The following is a 16,123-nucleotide window of genomic DNA, read 5'->3' as shown; positions in this document are numbered from 1 at the left end:
TCCACATTTACGATTCTGAGGCAAATAGTCTTTTGACCATGCGATAAAACTGGTGGGGAAAAAATATTCAAAAGTGATTGATGATTAGTTGATGATGGCTGGAAAATAGTACTGTATCTATGGGAAAAGATGGATGTTCTTGGTTAATCTGAGGAAAAGAAGGTTGAAAAGTTGCAGCTTTCTAAGAGCTAATTTAAGGAACTAGGATACAGAAAAATAGTCACCAATTATTTGTTATGTTTTCTTAAGAGCAAAAATGAAATAGGTTTAAATTGCAGTGAGTAAGCTCAGGATTGCATGTAAAATGCATACATTTTCCCAGCACTGGGATTCTAGTTTATTTCTTACCTGGACACCATCCAATCCTGCCACTCCACTTGACTTGATTCCTAAAGAAGCTCTGCCGAAGTCTTCTTTTCTGCCAACTCACCCTTAGGGAGCATTTTTCTTAATTGGCCATTCTCTACAATCTTGGTCCTCCCACCCTGCCCCCTGCCCCACTGGAGTAATCTCTCCAAAAAATAATTTATAGTGAGATAATTATATTTGAAAGTCTTTTCTTCCTTCAGGGGAAGCTATAAACTGCAGATATCCTTTTAGTTAAGTTCTTTAACTGCCTTTATTAGTCATTTATTGACAATGTAAAAGAACTGTGTGTAATTTAAGGAGCCCTTCAATTCAGTTAAAATAGAGATTTTCTCTTCTTGCTTTCAGTTTCCCACCAGCTACTTCAGGATGTCCCCAGTGGTCACAGTCTACTCAGAAAAATTCTTCAACCTATATTCTTTCAAGTGTTTTTAGAAAGAAATCTTTTTTTAAAAGGGTATGTGGAGGCTGGGAGATGGAGATAAATATGTCTCAGGTTTTGTTCTTCTGCTGTTTCTCTCCCCCTTTGCTTCTGTAAGTCAGATCTCAATAGCCTCTATTTCCAATATTGCTGTCTCTTTGTATTCTATATCTGGCTTGACCCAAGTGTATTATGGAGTTGTTACACAGATTTTTGACTCCCTTATTTTTCCAGGATGTTATTGTGACCATGGGTGTGGAAAGACAGTGTAAGCTACTAACTGTTAGGAAGAAATTTATAATGTTTTATTTATAATAAAATAATACTTTATTTTTTGAAGAAAATTGACACAAGAAAGTCTATCTGTTCTGAGCAGTTTCTATAACCAAATCATAATTTCTAGATTAGTCATGTTTCAATAGAGATTGTGGCAAGTATAAATAATTCAACTAATGTACTTCTGTTTTGCTAATACTATGAATCCTATTTTGCCGATAGAGTCTATCTGACAGAAATTAGATATATTTTTGCTTGCATTAAGCAAAGTCTGTAAAGCTGGATGAAAAAAATAATTATTTAGGACATTTCAGTAACATTCTGCCCAACTCAATTACATTTGTTTGCTTTGATTTATACCCTGTCCCTTTTGACTGGGTCAAGAAGTCTACCTATATTATCAGAGAATGTATTAGGATGCTTCCAACTACAAGTAACAGAATTTCCAAGTAAAACAATGAAGACAATTATTATGCCCCATGGAAGTCCCAGCAGGTTGATTCAGCAGCTGAACCATCCTATCAAGGTCTCAGGCTGTTTTCAGTTCTCTACTCCACCACTCTCAGCTTGTTGGAACTTGTTTTCAAGCTTTTCTCCTCATAATTGAAAAAAGCTGCCATTGCCACTGATATTGGGTCCTCCCTCACACAACTGTAACCAAAAGCAGGAGCACTATTTTCCCTTCCATCGTTTGAAGAGAGAAATAAAGCCTTTCTTAGAAGCTCTCACCTTCACCCTCTCAGCTAACTCTCTTGCTAGTCCCATTAGCAAGTGACTGGCCCATGCCCTTGTTAAACTGTGTGGAGTGAATGTTGGGCATTTCCAGCCTCGATGGTGGGAAGTGGTATCACAGAAGACAAAAACTGGAAGAACAACAGATAGGTAAAAATTTATTATGGTGATATTTTTGACAGCTTCCGAAAGCCCTCATAAGTGTCTGAAAATGGTAGTCTGAAACTTTATGCTGACTTAAAGAATGAGTTTTATGCATTATTCTCAACTTCGATAAATGTTTTCTTTTTGAAATTTACACATTGACTCAAAATGGGAGTTACTTCTACACATATCATATGTTTTTCCTTCTATCGGTCTTGTTTAGTGGATTTACATATCCTCATTCTAAAGCATTCAATTTCCAAAATAGCATATATTTTCTATTAGAATAATGAAAGAAGAAAAATTAGACAAAGGAGTGTGGGTTATAATGGGGAAAATGAGGAGAAGATAATAGGACTGGTAGAAAACAAAAAAGGCAGGGGGAAAAAAAAGGAGGGATAGAGTAGAATGAGCAATGACTAATCTGGATGATCTAATGTGACAGAGTTCAGTTAACTAGGTCACTTGCCCCTTGAAATGATGGGCAGGATAAGCCATTAAGACATTGGAGCAAATAGAAGAAAAGGAGGAGGAAGCCGACTCTTCAGGCATGCATTTTGCAGGTTAGAATTTGTTGGTCCTAACCACACTTCGGGTGTGTCCCTGGAAACTCATGTTCATGTTCATTTCATGTTCATGTGGCTTGGCAGTTGTGTTCTGATGGCACTCCTGTTTTTTTTCATTTAAAGATAATTTGCCTAACAATGATGTTTAAAATAATCCATCTAAATATTTAAGGCTCTTAACTTGTCTCAGCAATAATTAAAACAAGGAAATATTTAGGCTCTAAGTTTCAAAGGGCCAGACTTTCCAAATGATTGGGGCTTTATAAAGATTTATTCCTCTATGTACAATCTAAACCCACTTCAGAGAAAACAGCTCACCTAAACCTACCAATATTGCTTGGATTGTTTTAGGATTAAGAGGTTACTGTCCCTGCCTTTCATTTCACCATCTCACCTGGTTCTTTACTGACTTTTCCTCGTTTTTCCTCATTCCACTCTTTGCCAGATATAATAATCACTGGAAATATAATAGGTTCTCTTTGATACTTTATCAATGTTGAATAACATATATGAGAGGATTTTGTTGAAATTCTCCCTTTCCTGGAATAGGTATCCTTTACGTTAAATAGGTTTTTATTACTTTTAATCCTTATATCTATTGTAAAATAAAAGACTTAAAAGGCAATGCAAAATAAACATATACCCCAATGAGTTGTTATAAGGCAAACGCTCTTGTAGCCAAGACCCAAGTCAAGAAATAGAATTTTCCAGCTATTGCAGAAGTCCTCCATGTGTTCATTCCAATTTCATATCACCTCCCGCCCCTCAAAGTACCCACCATCCTGATTTTCATAGTAATCATTTTCACTTGTTTCCTTATAGTTTATGACACCCAAATGCACATCCATAGACAGTTTTGCCCATTAAAACTTTTTTTGGATATGTCATTTAAATCTCTCTTATTGTACAGTTTCACTCTTCCGTTGTTTCTTTTCTTTATGATTTATCTATTGAAGAACCCAAGCTTTTTGCCTTGTCAAGTTTCCCATAGTCTGAAGTTTGCTGTTTTCATACTCATTGTGCAGTGTGGCATGCTCCTCTGTCCTTGGTATTTCCTGAAAACTGGCACCTGGATTCTGAGGCTTCACTGGACTTAGTTTCATTCCTTTGGGTAAGACTATAGGTTGTGTCGTGTTCTTTCATCAGGAGTCATACAATGTCTGGTTGATTCTCTTTTTGTGGTATTACTAACTACTGATGTCTAGATCCATTAATTCATCGGGGGTTGCAAAAGGGTGATATTCAGATTCCATTATTTCTTTTTCACTTATTATATTAGCTGAAATGCTTTGACAAGGAGACATATCTCTCATCTACTATTTGGTTACCCCAGTGATACATTTCATGTGGAAAAGGTAGGATAGGTGCTTGGTTCTTTTCCTCTATTTACCAGTTTTTAAGAGAATAAATTGGTTCCTTATCCTTCTCTGAAGGTCACCAATTCTTTGTTTTTAAAAACACTGTCGGGGGCTTCCCTGGTGGCGCAGTGGTTGAGAGTCCGCCTGCCGATGCAGGGAGTCCGCCTGCCGATGCAGCGAACGCGGGTTCGTGCCCCGGTCCGGGAGGATCCCACATGCCGCGGAGCGGCTGGGCCCATGAGCCATGGTCGCTGAGCCTGCGTGTTAGGAGCCTGTGCTCCGCGATGGGAGAGACCACAGCAGTGAGAGGCCCGCGTACCGCAAAAACAAACAAACAAACAAACAAACAAAAACACTGTCGGGCTTCCCTGATGGCACAGTGGTTGGGAGTCCGCCTGCCGACGCAGGGGACACGGGTTCGTGCCCCGGTCCGGGAAGATACCACATGCCGTGGAGCGGCTGGGCCCGTGAGCCATGTCCTCTGAGCCTGCGCGTCCGGAGCCTGTGCTCCGCAACGGGAGAGGCCACAACAGTGAGAGGCCCGCATACCGCAAAAAAAAAAAAAAAAAACAACCAAAAAACATAAAAAACATCGTCATGAACTCATGATTTCAACATATTTGGTAAAATTTCAATCAATAGCAATTATAACTTTTTTTTTTTTGAAGCTCAAATTGTCCTATCTTTGGCCAGCAGGATTCTCTTCAGGTTGGTCTGAGCCCTTTTGACACACCCTAGTAATTTTTGATAACTTCCCTGATTTTTTTTTTGCGGTACGCGGGCCTCTCACTGTTGTGGCCTCTCCCGTTGCAGAGCACAGGCTCCGGATGTGCAGGCTCAGCAGCCATGGCTCACGGGCCCAGCCGCTCCGCGGCATGTGGGATCTTCCCGGACCGGGGCACGAACCCGTGTCCCCTACATCGGCAGGCGGACTCTCAACCACTGCGCCACCAGGGAAGCCCCCTTCCCTGATTTTTAATAACAGATGTTCACATTCATCTTGTATGCATCCTACCCCAGATAGGAAATCAGTCATGTTTCCAAAAGCCTTATTTCTTTTACGATTTCAAGACCACAATCTGAGTGCTAATGCTTATTGCTCCTGGGTTGGTTACTTATTGCTACTTGACCTTTTCAGCGGCAGAGCTAGGAAAACTATCTATTGATAAATATACATATAGATATAATTTTACAGATAAAATACCTAATGATTATGCTGATATTTCCAATTAAAAATCAGTACTATGGGATTTTAACCTAGACTTTTTTATACTTTTACTGCATCTATAGCTCTCTTCCTCCATAACAAGATTTCTGGTTCCCAAGTGTACAGTAGATGATGGAATTGTATCTCATAATTACTCATTTACATTATTCTACATTGTACACATGACAGGCTTAGAATAACAATACACATATTACCACCACCAATATAATTACAAAGAACAGCTGAATTTTTTTATATGCTCTCCTCACCCTCATCCCATTTTTTATAGTTATACTGTATCTACATTATGTGAGAATATAGCTTTTATATGTTATACTTTCATTTAACTCTCACTTATTACTAGTTCTTCAGATAACTATGTTTTACTGTCTACCACCTGATGTCTCTTTACTGATGATGTCTCTTTAATCATGTTGATTGTCTAATACTCGTCCTTCTCTAGATTCTTGAGAACGATATTCTCTGAGTCCTTGCATATTGATAACTGTTGTTTTGTGCCTTTTATAGTTGAAAGTCAGTTTCGCAGAATATAAAATCCTTGGTTTACATTTTATTCCTTGTATCTGTTAAATATTTTATTCTGTTTTCTTCTGGTATAAAGTATAGCTGTCAAAAAAACCCTGATGATAATCTACTTTTTTACCTTTTAAGTCACTTTTGGTTTTGATTGGATACTCAATGGAATTTTTTTTTCTTTAAAGTTCATCTATTTTGTTAGAAATTTGTCTTGGTGTTGATAATTCTGGGTCAAGAGTCTCAGCTACACAGTATATTTTTTCAATATGTAGCTTCATATTGTTTTTTATAAAGAAAATTTCTCTTTAATTATATTTTTTAGTATATGTTTTGTCCCCTTGCTTTACACGTCTTCAAAGATTTCAGTTATATGAGGTTGAATCTTCTTTGCCCATCTTTAATATTTGTTTTTTTTTTTTTTCTTTTTTCTTTTTGGCTGCGCTGGGTCTTCGTTGCTGCATGCAGGCTTTCTCTAGTTGCGGTGAGCGGGGGCTACTCTTTGTTGTGGTTTGCGGGCTTCTCATTGCAGTGGCTTCTCTTGTTGCGGAGCATGGGCTCTAGGCGCGCGGGCTTCAGTAGTTGTGGCACGCAGGCTCTAGAGTCCCAATATTTGTCATTTTCTGTCAAATGTTTCTTATCTTTTTCTTTACTTTTTATTTAAAAAATTTCCTCCTTTGGGACTTCCCTGGTGGTCCCCTTCCACTGAAGGGGGCAGGGGTTCGATCCCTGGTCAGGGAACTAGATCCCACATGCATGCTGCAACTAAGAGTTCGCATGCCAAAACTAAGAAGTCCACATGCCGCAACTAAGAAGCCCACATGCCACAACTATGAGCCTGCCTGGGGCAACTAAAAAAGATCCTGCATGCCGCAACTAAGACCTGGCACAGACAAAATAAATAAATAAAAATAAATAAATATTAAAAAAAAATTTTGTTGGGAAAAAATAAAAAATGTCCTCCTTTTAATATTTTATTTCTTTTAAGGCTTAATCTGTTTTATTATGTTTGCTCTGCATGCCTTCATTTTAGTGTCACTTCTGAAATAATTTTTTAGAAAATTTCTAATTGTCTCCTGGCTTTTACCACCTTAGTGGCAGCGTATTTTAATAATGTTTTCACTTCATGTCTTTATCGCTTTCTTAATGTATTTTCGCTTCTTTTGAGATAGAAGATAATAGTTTTGATTTGTTCTGTGAGCATGTCTTTCTGGTGTAGGGATATTTATGGTGCTCATTGTTTTTCTTAGAAATAACTTTGCAAGGCATTTGGCCTCAACACTTTTCTGTTTCTCATTTTTATGTTAAAATGGCTTTCCAGAACTTTTAGTAGGAGACACAGCTTTGAGTAGCTTTTCTAGCTTCATAAACTCCCTCTTCTGTTGTTTTCAGGTAGTGCTAAGAAGGGTCAGCTTGCTTTACGAGATTTCCTGGTTCTGTTCCCTTCCCTGGCCCTTTTATCTGGGCCTCCTCTATCTGTTGTTCTGTCTCTGTCCAGCTTAATTTTGATTCCACTCTCAGCATTTCTCTTCAGTGTGACACTCTGTCCTGAAAGGAAGCTCTGGCAAGTCAGTCTCTAGGGCTGCTTAAGCACCTCCAGTCTTTGTAGCAGACCCCTTGCACTCACCACCTACCTGATTGGGCAAAACCTGACTACATGCTTTCCAGCAAATAGTCCTTGCTATCTAGGGCTTCTCTTCTCAAGTCTGTCAAAGTCTGTCAAGTTTCACTGCTTCTCTCTCCTTTTCCTACTCACATGCTGATAGGATCCAGGTCTTATGGCTGTGGGTGGTTTGTTCTCATTCACATGTATTTTGAAGTTTGTGTGGGTGCCTTGCAGCCTAGCGTCCATGTAAATGTTGTCCATGGGATTTTGATTTTGCTAAGTTGTTGTTCTATATGTTTTCTTTTTTAATGTTTTATTTATTTACTTTTGGCTGCGTTGGGTCTTCGTTGCTGTGCGTGGGCTTTCTCTAGTTGCGGCGAGCGGGGGCTACCCTTCGTTGTCGTGCAGGGGCTTCTCACTGCGGTGGCTTCTCTTGTTGCAGAGCACAGCTCTAGGCACACGGGCTTCAGTAGTTGCGGCACGTGGGCCCTAGAGCACACAGGCTTCAGTAGTTGTGGCTCGTGGGCTTCAGTAGTTGTGGCTCGCGGGCTCTAGAGCACAGGCTCAGCCGTTGCGGCACGTGGGCCCTAGAGTGCACAGGCTTCAGTAGTTGTGGCTCGTGGGATTCACTAGTTGTGGCTCGCGGGCTCTAGAGCACAGGCTCAGCAGTTGTGGCGCATGGGCTTAGTTGCTCCACGGCATGTGGGATCTTCCCCGACCAGGGCTTGAACCCATGTGCCCTGCGTTGGCAGGTGGATTCTTAACCACTGTGCCACCAGAGAAGCCCCATATGTTTTTATGTTAAGATTTGGATTCAAAATTACACTGCCACTGTAGTCATCTTCCCTGAACCCACTAAATAGACTTAAACTACTCTCTTCTTTAAGCAGAACCCGCATTTTCACAAGAGTTAGAAATAGTACATTACTAATAACTTCCTAAGCTTTGATGATTTTATTATAACTTCAGAAGGGTTTGGGAAATGTGTTCTCCATGTTATAAAATCCTCTGACAACTTTGGAGCAGTGTAATTTTTGTTTTACTTCTGGTACAATTAAAGAGAGAAAATTTCGGTGTCCCTGAACCAATTAAAAAAAAAATTAGGTGCTCCATGTATTATTGGAAACCAACTTTATATAAACCTTTGACATAAGGCAAATATAAGCTGACGATTATAAAAATGATCATTCTCATTGTTACATAAGAGGAGGTGTGTTTATCCTGGATTTTCACGTCTCATTTCATCCTTAGAATAACCCTCTTAGGGAGGTATTGTTATTATGAGTCCCACCCTTCAGAAGAAGTTGAGCTTAGAGGACATAAATGACTTGTTTTAAGCCATTAGCAGAAAGGACTCTTCCCACCTCTATGTGAAAAGGTTTTACTCTTCCGCCCAGGGCTCAGCTTTGAAGAGATCCTTGTGCAGCATGTGGGTGGAAGTGGAACCTGCCTGGCCAGCTCTACAGTCAAATATTTCTTGAGGACCCACGGGGTGACAGGTGCTACAGGGAGATCTCTCTCACAGTCTGGTTAAGAGCTTTGTCTAGCACCTTAGAGCCTGGAGGAGACAGAGTAGCACTTGAACCCGGGTTTTTGGACTCCAGCCCCTGTGGTTTGCTTTTCCCGCCAGCTAAGGTCAGCGTCAGCAGTGTGCTTTGTGTGACCTGCAGTACTCGGAGTGGCTCCATGCGGCATCGCTATACCTGCTTGTTGCTGGACATGAGTAGCTTTGCTTCATGGTAGATGTGAAAGGACAGTGTCAGCATCTCTGGTGCTTGCGGCACTGCTTCTCCAGTGTTTACTCCCGAGTACCCTGAGCAGCGGAGGGGAGAATCCTGTCCCAACCTCCAGGCAGCCTCTCATTGCATTCTAATATCTTACCTTAAAATTCATGCAACGTTTAAATTCCACTTCGCAATATATCTGTGCTATTGAATACAAAGAGCGTGTTTTCCATACATGAGAGCAAGTAAAATTTTCGTTATAGGAAAATGTAGACTGTTCCTCTGGTGGCTCTTGGTGCCTCCTGGCACGTTACCATGTACTCCTGAAGTGTTCCTCAGTCTGAAAGCATAAGAAGAAATACAGAGAAGTAGACTGGGGCTCCATCTTGGGAGTTTGAAGGTTTTGCTAAATCTTTGGACTTTGTTCTGTAGACATTGAGGAACCAATGAAGCATTTCAAAAAAGAAAGTGACCTGATCAGTTTCGTGTTTTAGAGGAATGGCTTTAAATTTCTTTGATCATCGTCTATCGTAAGAAATACAGGGCTTCCCTGGTGGCGCAGTGGTTAAGAATCCGCCTGCCAATGCACGGGTTTGAGCCCTGCTCCGGGAAGATCCCACACGCTGCGGAGCAACTAAGCCCGTGCACCACAACTGCTGAGCCTGTGCTCTAGAGCCCAAGAGCTACAACTACTGAGCCCACGAGCCACAACTACTGAAGCCCGTGCACCTAGAGCCCGTGCTCTGCAACAAGAGAAGACACCACAATGAGAAGTCCGTGCACTGCAACAAAGGGCAGCCCTGCTTGCCGCAACTAGAGAAAGCCCACACACAGCAAGGAAGACCCAACGCAGCCAAAACCAAACCAAAACAAAACATTTTACATGCCAATATATGCAGATTATATATATTATACATAATATACATGCATATGCATGTATGTGATTACATATGTATATATGTAAAATAAAATTTTGTTGAAACTTGACTGATATTTATATATTTTCCACCCTAACCAATTTCATCTAGGAAAAGTTAATGCAATCCACTAAGTTGGTTGCACAACCCCTGATGGAGTGCACCTCAGGTAACCAGAGAATTTATACACTTCATTAACATTTTGAATGGAACAAAGTTGTACTCATTAAGAAACACTTCAATGCTTCTTCCAGGAGGTTTAGGAGATGTTATTGGGAAGGAAGAGGAGGGAAGGTTCCCAGGCCCTATTACCATGATTTTCCTGGCAGCCTGCACACCCTTTCCCTGGGGCCAGATTCTCTCTGCTCTCCTCTGTATCATTCATTCTCTTGTAGCCTGCCCCCTTCTCTCCTAGGATAATTGACTTCAAACAGAACCTTCTCTAGTCATCCTACTTGAGAAGACCCGAGAAGTGGGAGAGGGTAATCTCTGTATTGAACTTTAACTCTCTGTCTCAGATAGAGAACACTGAGGGTAAAATGTAGCACATAATGAAGACTATATGTATTAGTTTCCTAAGGCTGCATAACAAAGTACCACAGACTGGGTGGCTTAAATAGCAGAAATTGATTTTCTCACAGTTCTGGAGGCTACAAAGTTAAGATCAAGATGTTAACAGGGTTGGTTTCTTCTGAGGCCTCTCTCCTTGGCTTGCAGATGGCTAACTTCTCCCTGTGTCTTCACATGATCTTCCTTCTGTGTGTCTGTGTCTTAATCTCTTCTTATAAGGAGACCAATCGGATTGAATTAGGGCCCACCTGTAAGACCTTATTTTCACTTAATTACCTCTTTAAAGGCCCTATCTCCAAATACACTCACATTTTGAGGTACTAGGGTTTAGGACTTCAACGTACAAATTTTTTTGGCGGGGGGACAAAATTCAGCCCTGTAAAAAACTAATAAACAGAAATCTCAATTAAATACAGTCAGGAGACCAGAAGAGGGAGCTCTCATGCCCTACCATGAGCCCAACAGGAAGAAGAAAGACTCCTTCTTTCCGGGTAAGCCCCCAGCCTATGAGAGACAGTCATGACTCAGCCAATGAAAAGCCATGGGCTCTTTGTTTACTATACCTCCCCCAGTTTCTTTTTCCACTCTGTAAAAGAGTTCACTCCAGTTTTGTGGGCACTTGCACCTGGGCTCACCATGGTTGCACACTGTGAATTGCAATTCTTTGTTGATCCTATATAAATCCATTTGTGCTGGAGAAATAACTAGCAGTCTATTTGTTTTAGGTCAACAGTCCATAGCACCATTTATGTTTATTTAAAAAAAATCAAATACAGCCATTTTTATGTTATACAAAATAAATGCCAAAATGCCAGCATTACAAATCACATCACAGCTTTATTTTCATGATATAATGAATTCAGTTACTTAATTCTATTATGGATAGACAGAGCTTCCATTTTAGTGGCCCCCTTGGAAAGTCTTAATTTTTTTTTTAATAAGGAGGTCTTAGTTTTTATTTTACTGTGTACTTAGCTGCTGCCCAACTGCTTCATCCTGCCCTTGACTGGACGTTCTCAACACATAGAAAAGTTTGCACGAAAAGCTGGTAAATGGTAATTAAAGCACTTCAGTAAAAGAGAAGAGAAAAAGAAGAAATCTGTGGTTTGGGATTCACTGGGCTGACTGAAAAGAGAAAACCCAAATAGCCCTTTCTCTCTTCGGGAAGTTCTGCAAGAAGCAAGCCCAGCGGATCTGAATTAGCTCAAAGGAAAAACACAGGCTAAGACCAGCAGAAAGGGGACAAGAACTCCTTAGCTAAGCTCTGGTCTGATAAGGCCACTTCCCAGCCAGGAAGCTCATATGGTTACAGACGGACTGGGCATCTCCAGTCCCCCACTCAGTTACGCATAGACTTGCCCTGTAGCATCAGAGCAGGGCTCTTCCTAGTCTGCATCCTGCTGTGCCAGTCCACATGCCTCATCTCCTGCCTCTTACCTCTCCGTGGAGTGAACACTCTCCAGCTTCTGCTTCGGAGTTTCTCATTTTATATCTATTTCAGGAGGCTGCTGCGGGGGTGCGGGGTGGGGGCAGTGTCCTTGTTTCCAGTTAGTTGATTGAGTTATCAGACTTTATAGACTCCCCACACTACTTCTTGGCTGAGTCCTTTTCAGCTCTCTGAGTCTGTAATTCATTCTATAAATGTGATTGTTCATCAAGATGATCTCTTTGATTCCTCTTCACCCTAATATTATATGAGTCTATTCTTAAGTTTCAGACTTTAATGCAGATTTTTTAAAAAATCCCATGTATAGTTACAAAAGAAACTTAATATAGATGCCTGTGCCTAACAGACAGAGGGAGAAAAGGTACCCCTTTCTTCCTGGGATTTTAAGCTTATTTTAGATAGAAAATTTAAGCTTACCTCAACTATGGGTCTGCAGCTTGCTCCTCTGCTCTGTCTTGAGCCACTCTTGTTTATGGAGGCAACTCTGAGATCACTTCTGAAACATTCTCCTCAGTGACGTTGGCAGGTTCACCACCAATTATCCGGCTAAATAACACACATATAATTCTGAATGACATAGTTAAAAATTAAAAATGACTATCTGTAAGATGGCATTATCAGCAATGCTTTGCTTTTTAAAATTAGAATTGCTAATGAATGGTTTTCTAATGCTCTTTTGTACTGTCCTATGGATATTTTCTTAAGATATTCACATTTGCAAAATGCCTTTGTACTGTTTTCTCCTCTCACCCACTCACTGCCCACACATACCTGGCCTCCTACTCCCTGCTAACTCATGGGTCCAGCCTCTGCCCACACACACACTCAGCGACCTGGCACCTACTATCGACCCTCTCCTTTGTTCTCCCACAAACCCACCCACTCATCTGCTCTCCTTTACACAGGTGGACATATTCGTACTCCTACTGCTCAGCAGCCAAAACACAATAATGGCTTAAGGGTGGGGAGAGAATAATTTTTCCAATGACCGTCATGTGTTTTTTAATTAACAAGCTCTATCCACACATAAATAGTCAATAAACAGTTCTTTTATTCTTAAATTGGCTGTGAATTATGCCAGAGCAACTCCAGAGCCAACACAAGGGTCAGCCCACTCATCAAAGCCCTGTCAAGGCCTCCTCTTGGGGAGGCTGGCCCCCGAGGAGGCGGGGAGGCCAGTCTTTGCTCCTTGTGTGTATTTTTAAGGCTACCAGAAAGGCCTTCCCCAAATCACCCTTAACCTGATGTTGCTTTGCCTAAAACTCCAGCATTAGAGAGTCATTCCTGAACCTTCTCAGTATTTAAAGTATGAAGAATTAGAAAGATATTGCTGGAGTTTCTTCCCATTTGTGGTAACTATTTTCATCTTTTCAAGGAGCTCAGATAATACGCCACATGTTGTGAAGAGAATCTATTCTGCAATATTACAAGTCCACTCGTTAATAGGAAATAAGAGCATAATGATGGGTTTTAAGAAGTGCACAATTGAATTTGTGTTGGTATATTTTTATTTGGTTTTGTCATTTGGTTTTCTCTATATTAAATTGATGTGCACTCCTTGAAGGAAGGCTGGGACCATTTCTCCTCATTTATCTCTCTGAGGTGTAGTAACATGCCTAACAAGGCTGGTAATTTCTCTTGTCAGCACTAAACCTTAGGGCCAATTTTATTCTACTTTTTATCCACCAGTATTTTACTCTTTATTTTGAATATAACTACTTTCTCCTTTAAATTTCCACAATGCTGGCTCTACTCTCTTATGCATTTATCACTTTCTCTCCTGTATCATATTTAATCTTAGAGCTCATAAGGACTTTTAAGTATATGATTTAACTTTATGTCCTCACACTAAGCAAAGACCCTTACATAAAAAAACTCCTCGGGACTTCCCTGGTGGTCCAATGGGTAAGATTCTGAGCTCCCAATGCAGGGGGCAGGGATTCGGTCAGGGAACTAGGTCCCACATGCATGCTGCAAGTAAGAAGTCTGCATGCTGCAACTAAGAAGCCCACATGCTGCAACTAAGAAGCCCGCATGCTGCAACTAAGAGCACGCATGCTGCAACTAAAAGATCCGCATGCTGCAATGAAGATCCTGCATGCAGCAACTAAGACCCGGCACACCCAAAATAAATAAATAAATATTTTTTAAAAAAGACCTCACATAGAAAGATGCAAGCAAAGTATAAAAAGTAAGAAACAAATACCTCCTAGCCCATTCCACAGTTACAGTGGTGATATGACTGCCACCAAGTTTCTAGCTGTGAACTTCTAGATAAAGATGGTGCAACGAACAGAGGCATATATCTCCTCTTAGTAGAGATGAGAAGAGGAGTTATGAATAGATGCAAGATTTCAATAAATATTTGGTGGAAAGAGAATGGGGGAATGTTAAGTGGCCCAATGGGAGATGAAGTCACAATCTAAAGTGTGTGCAGTGGGGCATGCTGAAGATAAGAAAGATACTTCACCTTGAAGAACCTGAAAGAGGCTCAGGACTTGGAGTCACCACATTTGGCAGAAAGTGAGGGTAAGGTGTGCGGTGTAAAGCAAAATTTGAAAGCTTATATATGGAACAGTCACCTACTCTTATACCCCCAGGCACAGAAAATCAGCAGCCAGCCTACTCCTTTTTGGAGGGTGAGGAGGGAGATTTATTCCTGGAGATACTCAGCAGGAAAGGCCTGAGCATCAGAGAAATCAGGTCTACAGAAGACATGGAGGGACTTCCCTGGTGGCGCAGTGGTTAAGAATCTGCCGACCAATGCAGGGGACACGGGTTTGATCTCTGGTCTGGGAAGATCCCACATGCCACGGAGCATCAAAGCCTATGCGCCACAACTACTGAGCCTGTGCTCTAGAGCCCGCGAGCCACAACTACTGAAGCCCGCACACCTAGAAGCCTGTGCGCCGCAACAAGAGAAGCCACCGCAATGAGAAGCCCACGCACCGCAACGAAGAGTAGCCCCCACTCACTGCAACTAGAGGAAGCTCGTGCACAGCAACGAAGACCCAATGCGGCCACAAAAATAAATAAATAAAAAACATTTTAAAAGAGAAAAGGGAAGACATGGATAAGGCATGGGGATATAAACAGCAAAATGAATTCGAGATCTGCATTGGCTGGATCATCCGTTCCCTCTCCACTGCCACACAATCAAAGCACTGTTAATCAGGAAACTAACCCCTAGGCCAGGCTTTTTCAAACTGTGGGTTATGAAATCACTTTAATGGGTCATAACGAACACTGTCATTGGTTGGGTTCCCTAGGAAGCAGATTCTGAGACAGAACTGAGAGTTGAGAATATTCATTAGGGTGAGACTTTGGGATCAAAACCTGTAGAAGGAAACAGAATTGGACAAAAGATGAAGTAGAGCTGTGATTCAAGGCCCAATGAGCTCTTTGGCCAAGCCCATGGGAAATACTGAAGCTAGAATGGCTCTTCAGAATTGTCCCAAGTCAGGCCAAGGTAGCCAGGCCTTTATCCCCTTTATCTTTGATTTGGTGATGAGGTCTTTAAAGAGGTGATTAAGTTAAATGAGGTCCTCAGGGTAGAGCCCTAATCCAATGTGACTGGCGTTCTTATAAGAAGAGAAAGAAACATCAGGGGCATTGCATAAAGAAGAGGCCATGTGAGGACACAGTGAGAAGATGGCCATCTGCAAGCCAAGGAGAGAGGCCTCAGGAGAAAACAAACTGCTGACATCTTAATCTTGGACTTCTAGCCTCCAGAACAGAGAGAAAATAAATTTCTGTTGTTTAAGTCACCTGGTCCACAGTATTTTATTGTGGCAGCCCTAGGAAATTAATTCATCCTCCCTCATTGGATGTGGCCATCCTAGGAAGTGTGACCTTGGGCATGTCAACTCTCTGAACTGAGGGAATCCCTGGAGGGGCTGACAGCTGAAGACTGCCCACCAGCAGTGCTCAGCGACTGGGGCAACCAGACTTTCATTGCAGAGAATATGACTGGTACATCACAAGGTCTGTCACAAACATTTAAAAAAATAAAATTCAATAGACTAAATAGAAAATATCTGAGCGCATTATATTTAGAAAAGTTAAATATTGTTTCATGAAACTTTTTTGCATATACATATATACATATATGTACATATGTGTGTGTGTGTGTGTGTACTGGACATGATGAAAAATAATTTCTTTCTGTCAAAAATGTTTAAAAGTCACTTCCCTAGGCAAGAGCTTAGAGGAATGTTTTTCAAAAAAGCTAAACTGACTCAGAGAAGAAACAAAA

General features: G+C 41.1%; 1 long non-coding RNA gene across 3 annotated transcripts in view; it reads right to left on the bottom strand.

Moving 5' to 3' along the window:
* Positions 1-1,213: 1,213 nt before the first annotated feature.
* The window catches only part of LOC132597563 (uncharacterized), a 46,664-nt gene continuing 31,754 nt past the window's right edge, over positions 1,214-16,123 (bottom strand). For 2 of the 3 annotated variants that reach the window (XR_009564462.1, XR_009564463.1), the window contains 2 exons: positions 12,286-12,414; positions 4,837-9,274 (listed from right to left, as the gene is read on the bottom strand). This is a non-coding gene — a long non-coding RNA (uncharacterized lncRNA). Of the gene's footprint in view, positions 1,927-4,836; positions 9,275-12,285; positions 12,415-16,123 lie in introns of those variants that run through there. The other variant, XR_011377581.1, reaches the window with a different exon arrangement.

The sequence above is a fragment of the Globicephala melas genome, chromosome 7 (assembly GCF_963455315.2).
Source record: "Globicephala melas chromosome 7, mGloMel1.2, whole genome shotgun sequence".
Lineage (NCBI taxonomy): Eukaryota > Metazoa > Chordata > Mammalia > Artiodactyla > Delphinidae > Globicephala > Globicephala melas.
This window is presented reverse-complemented; position numbering and strand designations above follow the sequence as displayed.